We start from the raw sequence: 13,269 nt of genomic DNA, 5'->3' as shown, positions 1-13,269 counted from the left end.
ATGTGGGGGGCGAGTCTCCCATCCTCCATCTCTGGTTATAATATAAAGAGATTTCCCATAATAAGGAATGTTTGGTTAGATTATAAGAAATATAATAGAAATGTTACAGAAAGAGATCACAATGGAAGAAGGACACCGGCCGGGGGCCCCGGGGCCCGTGCAAGAAAGAGATCACAATGGAAGAAGGACACCGGCCGGGGGCCCCGGGGCCCATGGAAGACAGAAAGAGATCACAATGGAAGAAGGACACCGGCCGGGGGCCCCGGGGCCCATGGAAGACAGAAAGAGATCACAATGGAAGAAGGACACCGGCCGGGGGCCCCGGGGCCCATGGAAGACAGAAAGAGATCACAATGGAAGAAGGACACCGGCCGGGGGCCCCGGGGCCCATGGAAGACAGAAAGAGATCACAATGGAAGAAGGACACCGGCCGGGGGCCCCGGGGGCCCATGGAAGACAGGAAGAGATCACAATGGAAGAAGGACGCCGGCCGGGGGCCCCGGGGCCCGTGCAAGAAAGACAGGCTGCAGCGTGCATCAGACTTCACAGTGAGCGGTGGGTCACATCCTGAAGACAAGAGACACCTTATAGATTGTGGATCATCATAGAAACAATGAACCTTCCTCTATATACCTGTATGTATTCTGTACACAGAAAATAGATGGCTGCTGGGATCAGGAGTATGTAATGTACAGCATAGTATAAAGGGTGCAGTGGTCAGGAGTATATAATGTACAACATAGTGTATAGGGTGCAGTGGTCAGGAGCATGATTGGTGTATGCACTATGAAGAATGCATTGTCGTCAGTGGTGTAGTGCCCACTTACCCGGATGTCAGTGGTATAGGGAACCCGTATCTATCTGTTGTCAGAGGTAAAGTGCCTGCAATACATTGCTCTCAGTGGTGTAATGACCTCACTGTGTTGGTGTCGGGCCCCTATCACAATAATGTCAGTTCCGTAGAGGTGATCCATATATTGCCAGGCTGCAGTAGAGGAATACACATTTGGTTGTCATAGGAACATCGGTTCTGCTGCTGAGTCAAGCAGCTGCATCGGCGGGCTCATTCCAGCTGCCATAAATAGTGAGTAAGTAGTTATAACTTAGAATTTGGTCTTGGTTGATGGTTAAGTGGGTTAGGGTCATGGATTAGGTCTTGGTTGATGTTTAAGGTGGGGTTAGCTTGGGGGTCAGACTCATAGTTTAGGCTTAGGTGCTAGTTGATGGTTAAGTTGAAGGTTGGGGTCATGGATTAGGTGTTAGTTGATGGTTGGCGGTTAGGTTGAGGGTCATAGGTTAGGTGTTGGTTGATGGTTGGTGGTAAGGTTGAGGGTTAGGGTGATGGATTCGGTGTTGGTTTGATGGTTGGCGGCAAGGTTGAGGGTTAGGGTCATGGATAAGGTGTTGGGTGATGGTAGGCAGTAAGGTTGAGGGTTAAGGTCATGGATTAGGTGTTGTTTTGATGGTTGGCAGTAAGGTTGAGGGTTAGGGTCATGGATTAGGTGTTGGTTGATGGTTGGCGGGAAAAATGAGGGTTGATGGTTGGTGGTAAGGTTGAGGGTTAGGGTCATGGATTAGGTGTTGGTTTGATGGTTGGCAGTAAGGTTGAGGATTAGGGTCATGGATTAGGTGTTGGTTGATGGTTGGCGGTAAAAATGAGGGTTGATGGTTGGTGGTAAGGTTGAGGGTTAGGGTCATGGATTAGGTGTTGGTTTGATGGTTGGCAGTAAGGTTGAGGATTAGGGTCATGGATTAGGTGTTGGTTGATGGTTGGCGGTAAAGATAAGGGTTAGAACTCTGGGTTAGCGTTCGGCATTTGTTGATGTTTAATGGTCAGGATGAGGGTTAGGGTCATGGATTAGGTGTTGGTTTGATGGTTGGCAGTAAGGTTGAGGATTAGGGTCATGGATTAGGTGTTGGTTGATGGTTGGCGGTAAGGTTGAGGGTTAGGGTCATGGATTAGGTGTTGGTTTGATGGTTGGCGGTAAGGTTGAGGGTTAGGGTCATGGATTAGGTGTTGGTTTGATGGTTGGCAGGAAGGTTGGGGATCAGGGTCATGGATTAGGCGTTGGTTTGATGGTTGGCGGTAAGGTTGAGGGTTAGGGTCATGGATTAGGTGTTGGTTTGATGGTTGGCGGTAAGGTTGAGGGTTAGGGTCATGGATTAGGTGTTGGTTGATGGTTGGCGGTAAAGATAAGGGTTAGAACTCTGGGTTAGCGTTCAGCATTTGTTGATGTTTAATGGTCAGGATGAGGGTTACGGTCATGGATTAGGTGTTGGTTTGATGGCTGTCAGGAAGGTTGAGGATCAGGGTCATGGATTAGGCGTTGGTTTGATGGTTGGCGGTAAGGTTGAGGGTTAGGGTCATGGATTAGGTGTTGGTTGATGGTTGGCGGTAAGGTTGAGGGTTAGGGTCATGGATTAGGCATTGGTTTGATGGTTGGCGGTAAGGTTGAGGGTTATGCCGCATACACACCATCACTTTATGTGATGAAAAAAAACGACACTTTGTGTGAAGTAAAAAATGACGTTTTTGAAACTTCAATTTTCAAAGACGAAGTTGCCTACTCACCATCGTTTTTCTCACAATGTTCTTGCAAAGTGAGGTTACGTTCCACCACGTTTTACCATTGAAGCTCGCTTCATAAGTAGCTTCTGGGCATGCGTGGATGAAAAAACGTCTTAGAAAACGACGTTTTTTGCTACACACGGTCAATTTCTGTGAAGTAAAAAGTGCACTTTTGAAAAACGACACATAAAATTGAAGCATGCTTGAATTTTTTTTGGTCGTTTTTTACAAGACATAAAATGACGTTTTCCCCCACACACGGTCAATTAAAGTGACGTTTTTGAAAACGTCATTTTTTTCCATCACATAAAGTGATGGTGTGTACGCGGCATTAGGGTCATGGATTAGGTGTTGGTTTGATGGTTGGCAGTAAGGTTGAGGGTTAGGGTCATGGATTAGGTGTTGGTTTGATGGTTAGCGGTAAGGTTGAGGGTTAGGGTCATGGATTAGGTGTTGGTTTGATGGTTGGCAGTAAGGTTGAGGATCAGGGTCATGGATTAGGCGTTGGTTTGATGGTTGGCGGTAAGGTTGAGGATTAGGGTCATGGATTAGGTGTTGGTTGATGGTTGGCAGTAAGGTTAAGGATTAGGGTCATGGATTAGGCGTTGGTTTGATGGTTGGCGGTAAGGTTGAGGGTTAGGGTCATGGATTAGGCGTTGGTTGATGGTTGGCGGTAAGGTTGAGGGTTAGGGTCATGGATTAGGTGTTGGTTGATGGTTGGCGGTAAGGTTGAGGGTTAGGGTTGTTGTGGAAATTTAAAGATGTATGGTCATAATGGCACCCAGTCTTAGTACTTCCGCAGCCCGCTCTAAATAGAACTGACTGGGGCAGTCTGAGGCTGGTTGAATCTCGTCTGGTAGTAGAAAATGTCTTGAGGTCGGAGTGTGATGTTTGCGGCGTGGGCATATGTCCGCCCCCACGAGGGGCCCTCTGTGCATTTAGCACAGACGATCGTTGGGGGGGGGTGCACTCGCTCCGCAGGCACACGGATGGTTATGGACAGATGTGCGTTCTTATCTGGGTCTTGTCTGATCAGCAGGGCTTGGGATTCGTAGCGTACGCCTGTAGATAGCCTCCATTCCACCTTAATAAGGGTATAATCTGGATATGCATTATTCTATGGAATGGCGCAGTTTCAGAATTCTATCAGCGTTTAATATGAGAGCTTATGGACGTATCTGGAGGCGGGGGGGGGGGGTCACATGCGCTCCCCACCTGGACACGCCCATAAGACTTTAGCAGCATTGTATGTATTTGTATTCATTGTATGTATTTCTATTCATTGTATTGTATTGTGGTGTTGTTGTATTATTTTGTTATTGTTATATTACTGTATTGAATCCCTGTTGGAAGGGTTTCCGTATATGGGCATCTGCTGGGTGGAGCTGACTCCCTGTGAGCTCACTTCCTATGGAGGCGGTCACATGTTGTGACATCACTTCCTGTTGAGTCTTTAATAAAACTGCCTGTGAGGGCGTCGGCAAACCAGTGATGACTGGGACGGTGACTTGAGAACAAGCTGATGGGTGATGGTGTCTTTTTGTATAGATGGTGAGTGAATCTATTTAGTTTAAATATGGATTATTTCATTAAGATGGATTCAGTGCTTAATAGCCCAGGGCAAAATGGCGGTATGCTCTGCGTACCGCAGATTTTGCTACAACAGGGTCATGGATTAGGTGTTGGTTGATGGTTGGCAGGAAGGTTGAGAATCAGGGTCATGGATTAGGTGTTGGTTGATGGTTGGCGGTAAGGTTGAGGGTTAGGGTCATGGATAAGGCGTTGGTTTGATGGTTGGCGGAAAGGTTGAGGGTCATGGATTAGGTGATGGTTGATGGTTGGCGGTAAAAATTAGGGTTAGAACTCTGGGTTAGCATTCGGCATTTGTTGATGTTGATGCTGGGTGATGGTTAGCGGTTAGAGTTATGGTTTTGGGTTAGGGTTATGGGTTAGGTGCTGGGTGATGGTTAGGGGTTAGAGTTATGATTTTGGGTTAGGTGCTGGGTGATGGTTAGGGGTTAGAGTTATGGTTCCGGGTTAGGTGCTGGGTGATGGTTAGGGGTTAGAGTTATGGTTTTGGGTTAGGTGCTGGGTGATGGTTAGGGGTTAGAGTTATGGTTCCGGGTTAGGTGCTGGGTGATGGTTAGGGGTTAGAGTTATGGTTTTGGGTTAGGTGCTGGGTGATGGTTAGGGGTTAAAGTTATGGTTTTGGGTTAGGCGCTGGGTGATGGTTAGAGTTATGGTTTTGGGTTAGGTGCTAGGTGATGGTTATGGGTTAGAGTTATGGTTTTGGGTTAGGCGCTGGGTGATGGTTAGGGGTTAGGGTTTGGGTTAGGTGCTGGTTAGGGGGGTTAGAGTTATGGTTTTGGGTTAGGGTTATGGGTTAGGTGCTGGGTGATGGTTAGGGGTTAGAGTTATGGTTTTGGGTTAGGCGCTGGGTGATGGTTAGGGGTTAGAGTTATGGTTTTGGGTTAGGTGATGGGTGATGGTTAGGGGTTAGAGTTATTGTTTTGGGTTAGGTGCTGGGTGATGGTTAGGGGTTAGAGTTATGGTTTTGGGTTAGGTGCTGGGTGATGGTTAGCGGTTAGAGTTATGGTTTTGGGTTAGGTGCTGGGTGATGGTTAGGGGTTAGAGTTATGGTTTTGGGTTAGGCGCTGGGTGATGGTTAGGGGTTAGAGTTATGGTTTTGGGTTAGGCGCTGGGTGATGGTTAGGGGTTAGAGTTATGGTTTTGGGTTAGGTGCTGGGTGATGGTTAGGGGTTAGAGTTATGGTTTTGGGTTAGGGTGATGGTTAGGGGTTAGAGTTATGGTTTTGGGTTAGGGTTATGGGTTAGGTGCTGGGTGATGGTTAGGGGTTAGAGTTATGGTTTTGGGTTAGGCGCTGGGTGATGGTTAGGGGTTAGAGTTATGGTTTTGGGTTAGGCGCTGGGTGATGGTTAGGGGTTAGAGTTATGGTTTTGGGTTAGGCGCTGGGTGATGGTTAGGGGTTAGAGTTATGGTTTTGGGTTAGGCGCTGGGTGATGGTTAGGGGTTAGAGTTATGGTTTTGGGTTAGGTGCTGGGTGATGGTTAGGGGTTAGAGTTATGGTTTTGGGTTAGGTGATGGGTGATGGTTAGGGGTTAGAGTTATTGTTTTGGGTTAGGTGCTGGGTGATGGTTAGGGGTTAGAGTTATGGTTTTGGGTTAGGTGCTGGGTGATGGTTAGCGGTTAGAGTTATGGTTTTGGGTTAGGTGCTGGGTGATGGTTAGGGGTTAGAGTTATGGTTTTGGGTTAGGCGCTGGGTGATGGTTAGGGGTTAGAGTTATGGTTTTGGGTTAGGCGCTGGGTGATGGTTAGGGGTTAGAGTTATGGTTTTGGGTTAGGTGCTGGGTGATGGTTAGGGGTTAGAGTTATGGTTTTGGGTTAGGGTGATGGTTAGGGGTTAGAGTTATGGTTTTGGGTTAGGGTTATGGGTTAGGTGCTGGGTGATGGTTAGGGGTTAGAGTTATGGTTTTGGGTTAGGCGCTGGGTGATGGTTAGGGGTTAGAGTTATGGTTTTGGGTTAGGCGCTGGGTGATGGTTAGGGGTTAGAGTTATGGTTTTGGGTTAGGCGCTGGGTGATGGTTAGGGGTTAGAGTTATGGTTTTGGGTTAGGCGCTGGGTGATGGTTAGGGGTTAGAGTTATGGTTTTGGGTTAGGCGCTGGGTGATGGTTAGGGGTTAGAGTTATGGTTTTGGGTTAGGCGCTGGGTGATGGTTAGGGGTTAGAGTTATGGTTCCGGGTTAGGTGCTGGGTGATGGTTAGGGGTTAGAGTTATGGTTTTGGGTTAGGCGCTGGGTGATGGTTAGGGGTTAGAGTTATGGTTCCGGGTTAGGTGCTGGGTAATGGTTAGGGGTTAGAGTTATGGTTTTGGGTTAGGCGCTGGGTGATGGTTAGGGGTTAGAGTTATGCTTTTGGGTTAGGCGCTGGGTGATGGTTAGGGGTTAGAGTTATGGTTTTGGGTTAGGTGCTGGGTGATGGTTAGGGGTTAGAGTTATGGTTCCGGGTTAGGTGCTGGGTGACGGTTAGGGGTTAGAGTTATGGTTTTGGGTTAGGTGCTGGGTGATGGTTAGGGGTTAAAGTTATGGTTTTGGGTTAGGCGCTGGGTGATGGTTAGAGTTATGGTTTTGGGTTAGGTGCTAGGTGATGGTTAGGGGTTAGAGTTATGGTTTTGGGTTAGGCGCTGGGTGATGGTTAGGGGTTAGGGTTTGGGATTTGGGTTAGGTGCTGGGTGATGGTTAGGGTTTAGAGTTATGGGCTAGGTGCTGGGTGATGGTTAGGGGTTAGAGTTATGGTTTTGGGTTAGGCGCTGGGTGATGGTTAGGGGTTAGGGTTTGGGTTAGGTGCTGGGTGATGGTTAGGGATTAGGGTTTGGGTTAGGTGCTGGTTAGGGGGTTAGAGTTATGGTTTTGGATTAGGTGCTGGGTGATGGTTAGGGGTTAGAGTTATGGTTTTGGGTTAGGGTTATGGGTTAGGTGCTGGGTGATGGTTAGGGGTTAGAGTTATGGTTTTGGGTTAGGTGATGGGTGATGGTTAGGGGTTAGAGTTATTGTTTAGGGTTAGGTGCTGGGTGATGGTTAGGGGTTAGAGTTATGGTTTTGGGTTAGGTGCTGGGTGATGGTTAGGGGTTAGAGTTATGGTTTTGGGTTAGGCGCTGGGTGATGGTTAGGGGTTAGAGTTATGGTTTTGGGTTAGGCGCTGGGTGATGGTTAGGGGTTAGAGTTATGGTTTTGGGTTAGGTGCTGGGTGATGGTTAAGGGTTAGAGTTATGGTTTTGGGTGATGGTTAGGGGTTAGAGTTATGGTTTTGGGTTAGGGTTATGGGTTGGGTGCTGGGTGATGGTTAGGGGTTAGAGTTATGGTTTTGGGTTAGGCGCTGGGTGATGGTTAGGGGTTAGAGTTATGGTTTTGGGTTAGGCGCTGGGTGATGGTTAGGGGTTAGAGTTATGGTTTTGGGTTAGGCGCTGGGTGATGGTTAGGGGTTAGAGTTATGGTTTTGGGTTAGGCACTGGGTGATGGTTAGGGGTTAGAGTTATGGTTTTGGGTTAGGCGCTGGGTGATGGTTAGGGGTTAGAGTTATGGTTTTGGGTTAGGCGCTGGGTGATGGTTAGGGCTTAGGCCCCATACTCACGACCAAACATGTCTGCTGAAACTGGCCCGCAGGCCAGTTTCAGCAGACATGTTTGGTCGTGTGTGGGCGCGAGCGGGCCGAATTCCAGCAAACATTTGCCCGCCGGGCCTTTTCCCAGCGGGCAAATATTCCTGGACTTGTTTTAAAACAGCCCGCTGGAATTCAGCCCGCTCGGACATGTACGGTCGTCAGTACAGACCTACCGTACATGTCCAGGCGCCCGCCGTCCCTCGCATGCGTCGAATGACTTCGACGCATGCGTGGAAGCATTTTAAAGGCGGGCCGCCCACGTCGCCGCGTCATTGTCGCGGCGACACCGCGGACACGCCCCGCGTATTCTTTACGCGCGGACTTCTGTACGATGGTGTGTACAACCATCGTACAGAAGCCCTCTGGCAGACATGTATGGTGAAAACGGTCCGACGGACCGCTTTCACCATACATGTTTGTCCGTGTGTACCCGGCCTTAGAGTTATGGTTTTGGGTTAGGCGCTGGGTGATGGTTAGGGGTTAGAGTTATGGTTTTGGGTTAGGCGCTGGGTGAGGGTTAGGGGTTAGAGTTATGGTTTTGGGTTAGGTGCTGGGTGATGGTTAGGGGTTAGAGTTATGCATTTGGGTTAGGGTTATGGGTTAGGTGCTGGGTGATGGTTAGGGGTTAGAGTTATGGTTTTGGGTTAGGCGCTGGGTGATGGTTAGGGGTTAGAGTTATGGTTTTGGGTTAGGCGCTGGGTGATGGTTAGGGGTTAGAGTTATGGTTTTGGGTTAGGCGCTGGGTGATGGTTAGGGCTTAGAGTTATGGTTTTGGGTTAGGCGCTGGGTGATGGTTAGGGGTTAGAGTTATGGTTTTGGGTTAGGCGCTGGGTGAGGGTTAGGGGTTAGAGTTATGGTTTTGGGTTAGGTGCTGGGTGATGGTTAGGGGTTAGAGTTATGCATTTGGGTTAGGGTTATGGGTTAGGTGCTGGGTGATGGTTAGGGGTTAGAGTTATGGTTTTGGGTTAGGCGCTGGGTGATGGTTAGGGGTTAGAGTTATGGTTTTGGGTTAGGCGCTGGGTGATGGTTAGGGGTTAGAGTTATGGTTTTGGGTTAGGCGCTGTGTGATGGTTAGGGGTCAGAGTTATGGTTTTGGGTTAGGCGCTGGGTGATGGTTAGGGGTTAGAGTTATGGTTTTGGGTTAGGTGCTGGGTGATGGTTAGGGGTTAGAGTTATGGTTTTGGGTTAGGTGCTGGGTGATGGTTAGGTGCTGGGTGATGGTTAGGGGTTAGGTGCTGGGTGATGGTTAGGGATTAGGGTTTGGCTTAGGCGCTGGGTGATGGTTAGGTGCTGGGTGATGGTTAGGTGCTGGGTGATGGTTAGGGATTAGGGTTTGGGTTAGGTGCTGGGTGATGGTTAGGGTGGGTTAGAGTTATGGTTTTGGGTTAAATGCTGGGTGATGGTTAGGGGTTATTCTGCTGTCCTTCACTTCCTGTCCAGGTGACGAGTGTCAGGCAAACCAGGAAGGGATGAAACATTTCCTCTTTGGCCACGTGTCCCGGATTGCCCCCCAAAAAAGGCCGCCACATCACAGCTTTACTCACTGACAGTACTTGTCCTGGCAGACAAGTACTGGAGGAGCACAGTCACTGCCCCCTGCTTGTGATTGGAGAAATCATACATCCAACCTCTTGTGTCCAATCACTGTGCTGTGATTCGTTACAGCACAAGCTGGTTTTTGGGAAGGGGAGTGTCCCTGAAAGGTAGGTTGGAAATGTGATCACCCTAGACTCCAAACTGCAGCCTGGGGGCCAGATGTGGTCTTTTGCTTGCCTTTATCTGGTCCTTGGGGGAAACTATTCCACCAACTGACAGCAATGGTGGGGCACCATTCCCCCTGCTGACACCATCAATGGGGCACTATTCTTCTAATTGATGCCAACAATGGGGAACTATTCCTCCCAATAAAACCAATGATGTGGCACTGATTCTGGGGCATTTTCTACTCCCACAGTCCACAAACCCCCCCAAATCCCTTTGCTTAGAAAGTTTGGGGACCCCTGCTCTATGGGAAAACAACGAAGCTCCAATCCTTCTTCAGTCTAACTAAACCTTGTGGTTGGAGTTGGGCCTTAAAGGGTTACTAAAGGTTAGAATAATAAAAAATAAGAAATAAAATAAATAACAAACTTATACCCTGGAGTCCGGTATTCGGCGTCCATAAGCCCCCAACTACAGGACTCGCCCCCCCCCTCTCGTCATTGGAGTTGATTGACAGCACCGTGAGCCAATGAATTGCAGAGAAGCCCGGGCTAAGAAGCCAGCACGTTTTCGACGCAGGACTTTCGAGGGCTCAGGTAAGTAAACGGGGGAGGAGGGGCTGTAAGCATTGGATGTTTTTTCACCTTAAGCTTTACAACCCCTTTAAGAACCCTGTACAGTACATTGCATTATTTGTCTTGCTTCCCAAGCCTTCCACATTTTCCCCAGTGATTGGATTTCTCGTATTTTTGGTGGTCTGTGACACCCCCCAAGTATGGCGGCCAATGTCCAGGGCACTGCTCTATGACACCCCCCAAGTATGGCGGCGAATGTCCAGGGCGCTGGTCTATGACACCCCCCAAGTATGGCGGCGAATGTCAAGGGCGCTGGTCTATGACACCCCCAAGTATGGCGGCCAATGTCCAGGGCAGTGCTCTATGACACCCCCCAAGTATGGCGGCGAATGTCCAGGGCGCTGGTCTATGACACCCCCAAGTATGGCGGCGAATGTCCAGGGCGCTGGTCTATGATACCCCCAAGTATGGCGGCGAATGTCCAGGGCGCTGGTCTGTGACACTCCCCAAGTATGGCGGTGAATGTCCAGGGCGCTGGTCTATGACACCCCCAAAGTATGGCGGCGAATGTCCAGGACGATGGTCTGTGACACTCCCCAAGTATGGCGGCGAATGTCCAGGGCGCTGGTCTATGACACCCCCCAAGTATGGCGGCGAATGTTCAGGGCGCTGATCTATGACACCCCTTAAGTATGGCGGCGAATGTCCAGGGCGCTGATCTATGACACCCCTTAAGTATGGCGGCGAATATCCAGGGCGCTGGTCTATGACACCCCCCAAGTATGGCAGTGAATGTCCAGTGCGCTGGTCTATGACACCCCCCAAGTATGGCGGCGAATGTCCAGGGCGCTGGTCTATGACACCCCAAGTATGGCGGCGAATGTTCAGGGCGCTGGTCTATGACACCCCCAAGTATGGCAACGAATGTCCGGGGTGCTGGTCTATGACACCCCCAAGTATGGCGGCGAATATCCAGGGCGCTGGTCTATGACACCCCAAGTATGGCGGCGAATGTTCAGGGCGCTGATCTATGACACCCCCCAAGTATGGGGGGCGAATATCCACGGCGCTGATCTATGACACCCCCCAAGTATGGCGGCGAATGTCCAGGGCACTGATCTATGACACCCCCCAAGTATGGCGGTGAATGTCCAGGGCGCTGGTCTATGACACCCCCCAAGTATGGCGGCGAATGTCCAGGGCGCTGGTCTATGACACCCCCAAGTATGGCCGCGAATGTCCAGGGCGCTGGTCTATGACACCCCCCAAGTATGGCGGCGAATGTCCAGGGTGCTGGTTTATGACACCCCCCAAGTATGGCGGCGAATGTCCAGGGCGCTGGTCTGTGATACCCCCCAAGTATGGCGGCGAATGTCCAGGGCGCTGATCTATGACACCCCCTAAGTATGGCGGCGAATGTCCAGGGCGCTGGTCTATGACACCCCCCAAGTATGGCAACGAATGTTTCCGGGGTGCTGGTCTATGACACCCCCCAAGTATGGCGGCGAATGTCCAGGGCGCTGGTCTATGACACCCCCCAAGTATGGCGGCGAATGTCTAGGGCGCTGGTCTATGACACCCCCCAAGTATGGCGGTGAATGTCCGGGGCGCCGGGACCTAAAAGTTTCTACTTTCCACTGAATGTCACCCGCCAAAAGAATTACCTTAATGGGGTCGGCGGTCCAGGAGAACTTCGGCAGTCGGAGTGTCTCTTCTCATCGCTCTGCGCTGTAATATGCGGAACTATCTTCTGCACTCCGGATTTATTGCTTTATAAAAAACAGTTACTGATTAAGTGTCGCTGTGAGCCATTATCTGCCCCATAACCCTTATTACCCTCCCGATGGCACCCATACAAGTGGAGTTTGGATTATCACATATCGTATCAGTAAAATACTGACAGACTCCACCGCCTAATCACCTTCCCTAATCACCAGGGATCAGCGTCTAAGTTAAACATTTCTTGGGAGGGGGCCTAGAGTGTCGGGAAATCAGCGATCTTATCAGTTCTGTAATGTCACGGCTAGAGTAGCCGGATTACACCTGATGGAGGCGCAAAAAATTGGCACACGCCATCATACTCCTCAGGTCATAGGTGAGCAGGGTAGGGTGACCACGTGTCCCCGGATTGCCCGGGACAGTCCCGCATTTTGCAGGTCTGTCCCAGGTACATTCATTCCAGGACAATACAGTGTCCCGGAATGAAACTGACACAGCCACCCCCCCCCCGGCCAATCTAATGCCCCCCAAAAAAGGCCGCCACATCCCCACTTTACTCACTGACAGTACTTGTCCTGGCCGGGAATGCCTGGAGGAGCACAATCCCCGCCCCCTGCTTGTGATTGGGGAAATCATAAATCCCGCCTCTTGTGTCCAATCACTGTGCTGTGATTCGTTACAGCACAAGCTGATTTTTGGGAAGGGAGAGTGTCCCTGAATGGTAATTTGGAAATGTGGTCACCCTAGAGCAGGGCCGCCATCAGGAAGTATGGGGCCCCTTACACAGCTTCAGGCATGGGGGTGCTGCTGCCTCAAATTGAGAAGCGGGGGGAGCCACTGCTTATTGAGAAGCGGGGGGGTGGTTGCCCTGGGGGCCTTTGGGACCCTTACAATAAAAAAAAAAGAAGTAATAAAAAAATATATAAATGAAAAACATTATAAAAAAGGGGGGTTGCCATCCCGGGGGCCCTGGGGACCTCTGGGCCCTTTAATAAAAAGAAGAAAGAAATGAAAAAAATATATAAAGAAAATAAAATTAAAAAAAATGTTTTATAAAAAAAAAAAGGAGGGGGTTGCCCCTTAGGCCCCGTACACACGACCGAACATGTCTGCTGAAACTGGTCCGCGGACAGGTTTCCAGCGGACATTTGTCCAGCCGACCGTTTTCCAGTGGACAAATGTTTTCATAGCATGCTAAGAAACATGTCCGCTGGAAGCCTGTCCGTCGGACATGTTCGGTCATCTGTACAGACTCACCGTACATGTCCGAGCGGCTGCCATCCCTCTCGCATGCGTCAAAGTGATTTGACGCATGCGTGGAAGTATTTACCTTCCAGGGCCGCGCACGGCGCGGCACGTCACCGCGTATCGTGTCTGGCCGGATTTCTGTATGATGGTGTGTACAGCCATCATACAGAAATCTCCGAGCGGACATGTCCGTTTTCAGCGGACTGTTCGGTTGTCTGTACGCCGCCTTACATGTGTACTGCCTGTACCCCCCTGATGGCGGCCCTGTCTGTGAGTACT

At 50.0% G+C, this 13,269-nt stretch overlaps 1 protein-coding gene across 1 annotated transcript in view; it reads right to left on the bottom strand.

Annotated features, from left to right (window-relative positions):
* The window catches only part of AOC1 (amine oxidase copper containing 1), a 31,632-nt gene extending 19,849 nt beyond the window's left edge, over positions 1–11,783 (bottom strand). Inside the window, exon 1 of the mRNA XM_040355383.1 lies at positions 11,688–11,783. The gene's annotated coding sequence lies outside the window, so the exon portion shown is untranslated. The remainder of the gene's footprint in view (positions 1–11,687) is intronic.
* Positions 11,784–13,269: the final 1,486 nt, after the last annotated feature.

This window comes from Rana temporaria, chromosome 5 (genome assembly GCF_905171775.1).
Source record: "Rana temporaria chromosome 5, aRanTem1.1, whole genome shotgun sequence".
In the NCBI taxonomy this organism is placed as follows: Eukaryota; Metazoa; Chordata; class Amphibia; order Anura; family Ranidae; genus Rana; species Rana temporaria.
Note: the sequence above shows the minus strand (reverse complement) of the source record. Positions and strands in the feature narration are given on the sequence as shown.